The sequence below is a fragment of the Zonotrichia albicollis genome, chromosome 13 (assembly GCF_047830755.1).
Source record: "Zonotrichia albicollis isolate bZonAlb1 chromosome 13, bZonAlb1.hap1, whole genome shotgun sequence".
Lineage (NCBI taxonomy): Eukaryota > Metazoa > Chordata > Aves > Passeriformes > Passerellidae > Zonotrichia > Zonotrichia albicollis.
In genome coordinates this window covers 10,323,055-10,331,735 of record NC_133831.1, presented here as the reverse complement: position 1 = coordinate 10,331,735, position 8,681 = coordinate 10,323,055, and positions in this window count along the sequence as shown.

The window sequence follows — 8,681 nt, the reverse complement described above, 5'->3', positions numbered from 1 at the left end:
GGCAGGTCAGTTTTACTTCCAGGGAAAATGGCCGTGGTTTGTGTTTGGGGGCCTGTGGCTGGGAGTGGCCGGCTGCCTCCTGAAAATCGACGATACGCAGGATGATTCCCAGATGAAAGGTGGTACCAGTGCCGAGTCGGGCTGGTTTGATAGAGCGAAGTGGCTCCTGCAATCTGCCAGCCAGAAGCGGGGCGGGTGAGTTTTGCTTGCCAGGGAAAATGGCCGTGGTTTGTGTTTGGGGGCCTTTGGATGGGAGTGGCCGGCTGGCTCCTGAAAATCCATGATACGCAGGATGGTTCCCAGATGAAAGGTGGCACCAGTGCCGAGTCGTGCTGGTTAGATAGTACCAAGTGGCTCCTTCAATCTGCCAGCCAGAAGATGGGCAGGTCAGTTTTACTTCCAGGGAAAAGGGCTGTGGTTTGTGTTTGGGGGCCTGTGGCTGGTGACGGGCACCAGGGTATTTATAGATCCAATGGTTTCAGGAACCCACGTCTTAAGAGAGGAACCCACTTGCTGCGGCAAAAATTCCAAATATGGACCACACTGGACAAATTCAGACCAGCCTTTTTTGTTTATTAGTATATCAGCCTCAGAACATTGTTAGATGTTAACAGCATGCTGGCCTAAAGGAAAATGTCCCCGAAGGTGGGGTAAAACAGAATGACATAAAACCATCTCAGTTTAGATTTCAACCAATCACACCAAAACAAGACATATTGACAAGCTTCCCATCCAATCCTTATAAAACATACGTAATAGTGGTTTGAACAAAGACTGGTTCATAAAAGACAAAAACAGAGCTCTATTCACAGTAACCTTCTAAAGATATACATTAAATAAACTTGTTGCCATCCTAAAGCCAAAACTACAGAGTCCTATTGTTATTTGTCACGTCTACTGCTTGGGAAACTTTTCTACTTGCTTAGGAAACTTTTCTGCTGTAACAGAATTTCGGGCCACATCCTCAGGCCTAAATACCCTTTTTTAACCATTTCCTAAAAACCCTCTAACTTTATGGATTCCCACAGCTGGGAGTGGCCGGCTGGCTCCTGAAAATACCTGATACGCAGGATGGTTCCCAGATGAAAGGTGGCACCAGTGCCGAGTCTGGCTGTTTTGATAGAGACAAGTGGCCCCTGCAATCTGCCAGCCAGAAGCGGGGCGGTTTAGTTTTCTTTGCCAGGGAAACGGGCCGTGGTTTGTGTTTGGGGGCCTGTGGCTGGGAGTGGCCGGCTGGGTCCTGAAAATCCACGATACGCAGGAGGGTTCCCAGATGAAAGGTGGCACCAGTGCCGAGTCGGGCTGGTTTGATAGAGCCATGTGGCTCCTGCAATCTGCCAGTCAGAAGATGGGCAGTTTAGTTTTCTTTGCCAGGCAAAAGGGCCGTGGTTTGTGTTTGGGGGCCTGTGGCTGGGAGTGGCCGGCTGGCTCCTGAAAATCCATGATACGCAGGATGGTTCCCAGATGAAAGGTGGCACCAGTGCCGAGTCGGGCTGGTTTGATAGTACCAAGTGGCTCCTGCAATCTGCCAGCGAGAAGATGGGAAGGTCAGTTTTACTTCCAGGGAAAAGGGCTGTAGTTTGTGTTTGGGGACCTGTGGCTGGGAGTGGCTGGCTGGCTCCTGAAAATCCATGATACGCAGGATCATTCCCAGATGAAAGGTGGCACCAGTGCCGAGTCGGGCTGGTTTGATTGAGCCAAGTGGCTCCTGTATTCTGCCCGCCAGTATTGGGGCGGGTTAGGTTTATTTGCCAGCGAAAAAGGGCCGTGGTTTGTGTTTGGGGGCCTGTGGCTGGGAGTGGCCGGCTGGCTCCTGAAAATCCACGATACGCACGATGGTTCCCAGATGAAAGGTGTCACCACAGCCAAGTCGGACTATGATAATACAAAGTGGCTCCTGCACTCTACCAGCCAGATGATGGGCAGGTCAATTTTACATCCAGGGAAAAGGGCCGTAGTTTGTGTTTAGGGGCCTGTGGCTGGGAGTAGCCAGCTGGTTCCTGAAAATCGACGATACGCAGGATGGTTCCCAGATGAAAGGTGGCACCAGTGCCGAGTCGGGCTGGTTTGATAGTACAAAGTGGCTCCTGCAATCTGCCCGCCAGAAGATGGGCAGGTCAGTTTTACTTCCAGGGAAAAGGGCGGTGGTTTGTGTTTGGCGGCCTGTGGCTGGGAGTGGCCAGCTGGCTCCTGAAAATCCACGATACGCAGGATGGTTCCCAGATGAAAGGTGGCACCAGTGCCGAGTCGGGCTGGTTTGATAGTACAAAGTGGCTCCTGCAATCTGCCAGCCAGAGGACGGTCAGGTCAGTTTTCCTTCCAGGGAAAAGGGCCGTTGATTTTGTTTGGGGGCCTGTGGCTGGGAGTGGCCGGCTGGCTCCTGAAAATCAATGATACGCAGGATGGTTCCGAGATGAAAGGTGGAGCCACTGCCAAGTCGGGCTGGTATGATTGAGGCAAGTGGCTCCTGCAATCTGCCAGACAGAAGCGGGGCAGCTGAGTTTTGTTTTCCCGGGAAAAGGGTCGTAGTTTGTGTTTGGGGTCCTGTGGCTGGGAGTGATTGGATGGCTCCTGAAAATCCACGATACGCAGGATGGTTCCCAGATGAATGGTAGCACCAGTGCCGAGTCAGGCTGGTTTGATAGTAACAAGTGGCTCCTGCAATCTGCCTGCAAGAAGATGGGCAGGTCAGTTTTACTTCCAGGGAAAAGGTCCGTAGTTTGTGTTGGGGGGCCTGTGGCTTGGAGTGGCCGGCTGGCTCCTGAAAATCCATGATACGCAGGATGGTTCCCAGATGAAAGGTGGCACCAGTGCCGAGTCGGGCTGGTTTGATAGAGCCAAGTGGCTCCTGCAATCTGCCAGCCAGAAGATGGGCAGGTCTGTTTAACTTCCAGGGAAAAGGGCGGTGGTTTGTGTTTGGGGGCCTGTGGCTGGGAGTGGCCAGCTGTCTCCTGAAAATCCACGATACGCAGGATGGTTACCCGATGAAAGGTGGCACCAGTGCCGAGTCGGGCTGGTTTGATAGTACCAAGTGGCTCCTGCAATCTGCCAGCGAGAAGATGGGAAGGTATTTTTATTTCCAGGGAAAAGGGCCGTGGTTTGTGTTTGGGGGCCTGTGGCTGGGAGTGGCCGGCTGCCTCCTGAAAATCGACGATACGCAGGATGATTCCCAGATGAAAGGTGGCACCAGTGCCGAGTCGGAGAGGTTTGATAGAGCCATGTGTCTCCTGCAATCTGCCAGCCAGAAGCGGGGTGCGTGAGTATTGTTTCCTGGGAAAAGAGCCGTGTTTGGGTTTGGGGGCCTGTGGCTGGGAGTGGCCGGCTGGCTCCTGAAAATCCACGATACACAGGATGGTTCGCTGAGGAAGGGTGGCAGCAGTGCCAAGTCAGGCTGGTTTGATAGCGCCAAGTGGCCCCTGCAATCTGCCAGCCAGAAGCGGGGCGGGTTAGTTTTGTTTGCCCGGGAAAAGGGCCGGGGGTTTTTTTTGGGGGCCTGTGTGCCGGAATGGCCGTTTGGATCCTTAAAATATACGCCGCGCAGGAGGGTTCCCCGATGAAAGGTGGCACCAGTGCCGAGTCGGGCTGGTTTGATAGAGCCAAGTGGCTCTAGCAATCTGCCAGCCAGAAGATGGGCAGGTCAGTTTTACTTCCAGGGAAAAGGGCCGTGGTTTTTGTTTGCGGGCCAGTGGCTGGGAGTGGCCAGCTGGCTCCTGAAAATCCACGATACGCAGGATGATTCCCAGACCCAAGGTGGAACCACTGCCAAGTCGGAGTAGTATGATAATACAAAGTGGGTCGTGCACTCTGCCAGCCAGAAGATGGGCAGGTCAATTTTACTTCCAGGGAAACGGGCTGTAGATTTTGTTTGGGGGCCTGTGGCTGGGAGTGGCCGGCTGTCTCATGAAAATCCACGATGCGCAGGATGGTTCCCCGATGAAAGGTGGCACCAGTGTCTAGTCGGGCTGGTTTGATACTACAAAGTGGCTCCTGCAATCTGCCAGCCAGAAGATGGGCAGGTCAGTTTTACTTCCAGGGAAAAGGGCCGTAGTTTGTGTTTGGGGGCCTGTGGCTGGGAGTAGCCAGCTGGCTCCTGAAAATCGACGATACGCAGGATGGTTCCCAGACCCAAGGTGGCACCAGTGCCGAGGCAGGCTGGTTTGATAGAGCCTAGTGGCTCCTGCAATCTGCCAGCCAGAAGCGGGGCAGTTGAGTTTGTTTGCCAGGGAAAAGGGCCGTGGTTTGTGTTTGGGGGCCTGTGGCTGGGAGTGGCCGGCTGGCTCCTGAAAATCCGCGATACGCATGATGGTTCCCAGATGAAAGGTGACACCACTGCCAAGTCGGGCTGGTATGATTGAGGCAAATGGCTCCTGCAATCTGCCAGACAGAAGCGGGGCAGCTGAGTTTTATTTGCCCGGGAAAAGGGTCGTAGTTTGTGTTTGGGGGCCTGTGGCTGGGAGGGGCCGGCTGGCTCCTGAAAATCCACGATACCTAGGAGGGTTCCCAGATGAAAGGTGGCACCAGTGCCGAGTCGGACTCGTATGATAGTACAAAGTGGCTGAACAATCTACCATCCAGAAGCCGGGCAGCTGAGTTTTTTTTCCAGGGAAAAGGGCCGTGGTATATGTTTGGGGGCCTGCGGCTGGGAGTGGCCGGCTGGCTCCTGAAAATCCACGATACGCAGGATGATTCCCAGACCCATGGTGGAACTACTGCCAAGTCGGAGTAGTAGGATAATACAAAGTGGGTCCAGCACTCTGCCAGCCAGAAGATGGGCAGGTCAATTTTACTTCCAGGGAAAAGGGCCGTAGATTTTGCTTGGGGGCCTGTGGCTGGGAGTGGCCGGCTGGCTCCTGAAAATCCACGATGCGCAGGATGGTTCCCCCATGAAAGGTGGCACCAGTGCCGAGTCGGGCTGGTTTGATGGTACAAAGTGGCTCCTGCAATCTGCCAGCCAGAAGATGGGCAGGTCAGTTTTACTTCCAGGGAAAAGGGCGGTGGTTTGTGTTTGGGGGCCTGTGGCTGGGAGTGGCCGGCTGTCTCCTGAAAATCCACGATACGCAGGATGGTTACCCGATGAAAGGTGGCACCAGTGCCGAGTCGGGCTGGTTTGATAGTACCAAGTGGCTCCTGCAATCTGCCAGCGAGAAGATGGGAAGGTATTTTTACTTCCAGGGAAAAGGGCCGTGGTTTGTGTTTGGGGGCCTGTGGCTGGGAGTGGCCGGCTGGCTCCTGAAAATCCACGATACGCAGGATGGTTCCCAGACCCAAGGTGGCACCACTGCCAAGTCGGACTGGTATGATAGTACAAAGTGTCTCCTGCACTCTGTCCGCCAGAAGATGGGCAGGCCAGTTTTACTTCCAGGGAAAAGGGCCGTGGTTTGTGTTTGGGGGCCTGTGGCTAGGAGTGGCCGGCTGGCTCCTGAAAATCCACGATACGCAGGATGATTCCCAGATGAAATGTGTCACCAGTGCCGAGTCGGGCTGGTTTGATAGTACCAAGTGGCTCCTGCAATCTGCCAGCCAGAATATGGGCAGGTCAGTTTTACTTCCAGGGAAAAGGGCCGTGGTTTGTGTTTGGGGGCCTGTGGCTGGGAGTGGCCGGCTGCCTCCTGAAAATCCACGATACGCAGGATGATTCCCAGATGAAAGGTGGTACCAGTGCCGAGTCGGGCTGGTTTGATAGAGCCAAGTGGCTCCTGCAGTCTGCCATCCAGAAGATGGGCAGGTCCATTTACTTCCAGGAAAATGGGCCGAGGTTTGTGTTTGAGGGCCTGTGGCTGGGAGTGGCCGGCTGGCTCCTGAAAATCCAAGATACGCAGGATTATTCCCAGACCCAAGGTGGCACCAGTGCCGAGTCGGAGAGGTTTGATAGAGCCATGTGTCTCCTGCAATCTGCCAGCCAGAAGCGGGGTGCGTGAGTATTGTTTCCAGGGAAAAGAGCCGTGTTTGGGTTTGGGGGCCTGTGGCTGGGAGTGGCCGGCTGGCTCCTGAAAATCCACGATACACAGGATGGTTCGCTGAGGAAGGGTGGCAGCAGTGCCAAGTCAGACTGGTTTGATAGCGCCAAGTGGCTCTAGCAATCTGCCAGCCAGATGATGGGCAGGTCAGTTTTACTTCCAGGGAAAAGGGCCGTGGTTTTTGTTTGCGGGCCAGTGGCTGGGAGTGGCCAGCTGGCTCCTGAAAATCCACGATACGCAGGATGATTCCCAGACCCAAGGTGGAACCACTGCCAAGTCGAAGTAGTATGATAATACAAAGTGGGTCGTGCACTCTGCCAGCCAGAAGATGGGCAGGTCAATTTTACTTCCAGGGAAACGGGCTGTAGATTTTGTTTGGGGGCCTGTGGCTGGGAGTGGCCGGCTGTCTGATGAAAATCCACGATGCGCAGGATGGTTCCCCGATGAAAGGTGGCACCAGTGTCTAGTCGAGCTGGTTTGATACTACAAAGTGGCTCCTGCAATCTGCCAGCCAGAAGATGGGCAGGTCAGTTTTACTTCCAGGGAAAAGGGCCGTAGTTTGTGTTTGGGGGCCTGTGGCTGGGAGTAGCCAGCTGGCTCCTGAAAATCGACGATACGCAGGATGGTTCCCAGACCCAAGGTGGCACCAGTGCCGAGGCAGGCTGGTTTGATAGAGCCTAGTGGCTCCTGCAATCTGCCAGCCAGAAGCGGGGCAGTTGAGTTTGTTTGCCAGGGAAAAGGGCCGTGGTTTGTGTTTGGGGGCCTGTGGCTGGGAGTGGCCGGCTGGCTCCTGAAAATCCGCGATACGCATGATGGTTCCCAGATGAAAGGTGGCACCACTGCCAAGTCGGGCTGGTATGATTGAGGCAAATGGCTCCTGCAATCTGCCTGACAGAAGCGGGGCAGCTGAGTTTTATTTGCCCGGGAAAAGGGTCGTAGTTTGTGTTTGGGGGCCTGTGGCTGGGAGGGGCCGACTGGCTCCTGAAAATCCACGATACCTAGGAGGGTTCCCAGATGAAAGGTGGCACCAGTGCCGAGTCGGACTCGTATGATAGTACAAAGTGGCTGAACAATCTACCATCCAGAAGCCGGGCAGCTGAGTTTTTTTTCCAGGGAAAAGGGCCGTGGTATATGTTTGGGGGCCTGCGGCTGGGAGTGGCCGGCTGGCTCCTGAAAATCCACGATACGCAGGATGATTCCCAGACCCATGGTGGAACTACTGCCAAGTCGGAGTAGTAGGATAATACAAAGTGGGTCCAGCACTCTGCCAGCCAGAAGATGGGCAGGTCAATTTTACTTCCAGGGAAAAGGGCCGTAGATTTTGCTTGGGGGCCTGTGGCTAGGAGTGGCCGGCTGGCTCCTGAAAATCCACGATGCGCAGGATGGTTCCCCTATGAAAGGTGGCACCAGTGCCGAGTCGGGCTGGTTTGATGGTATAAAGTGGCTCCTGCAATCTGCCAGCCAGAAGATGGGCAGGTCAGTTTTACTTCCAGGGAAAAGGGCCGTAGTTTGTGTTTGGGGGCCTGTGGCTGGGAGTAGCCAGCTGGCTCCTGAAAATCGACGATACGCAGGATGGTTCCCAGACACAAGGTGGCACCAGTGCCGAAGAAGGCTGGTTTGATAGAGCCAAGTGGCTCCTGCAATCTGCCAGCCAGAAGCGGTGCGGTTGAGTTTGGTTGCCAGGGAAAAGGGCCGTGGTTTGTGTTTGGGGGCCTGTGGCTGGGAGTGGCCGGCTGGCTCCTGAAAATTCACGATACACATGATGGTTCCCAGATGAAAGGAGGCACCAGTGCCGAGTCAGGCTGGTTTGATAGTACCAACAGGCTCCTGCAATCTGCCAGCCAGGTGCAGGATGGGTGAGTTTTGTTTGCCAGTCTTAAGAGCTGTGGCTTTTTTTCGGGGGCCTGTGGCTGGGATTGGACGGCTGGCTCCTGAAAATCCACCATACACAGGATGGTTCCCAGATGAAAGGTGGCACCAGTGCCGAGTCGGGCTGGTTTGATAGAGCCATGTGTCTCATGCAAACTGCCAGCCAGAAGACGGGCAGGTCAGTTTTACTTCCAGGGAAAAGGGCCTTAGTTTTTTTGGGGGGCCTATGTCTGGGAGTGGCCGGCTGGCTCCTGAAAATCCATGATACGCATGATGGTTCCCAGAGGAAAGTTGGCACCACTGCCAAGTCGGGCTGGTTTGATAGAGCCAAGTGGCTCCTGCAATCTGCCAGCCAGAAGATGGGCAGGTCAGTTTTACTTCCAGGGAAAAGGGCCGTGGTTTGTTTTTGAGGGCCTGTGGCTAGCCGGCTGGCTCCTGAAAATTCACGATACGCAGGATGGTTCCCAGACCCAAGGGGGCACGACTGCCAAGTCGGAGTGGTGTGATAGTACAAAGTGGCTGAACAATCTACCATCCAGAAGCCGGGCAGCTGAGTTTTTTTTCCAGGGAAAAGGGCCGTGGTATATGTTTGGGGGCCTGTGGCTGGGAGTGGCTGGCTGGCTCCTGAAAATCCACGCCGCGCAGGATGGTTCCCAGAACCAAGGTGGCACCACTGCCAAGTCGGACTCGTATGATAGTACAAAGTGGCTGAACAATCTACCATCCAGAATCCGGGCAGCTGAGTTTTTTTTCCAGGGAAAAGGGCCGTGGTATATGTTTGGGGGCCTGCGGCTGGGAGTGGCCGGCTGGCTCCTGAAAATCCACGATACGCAGGATGATTCCCAGACCCATGGT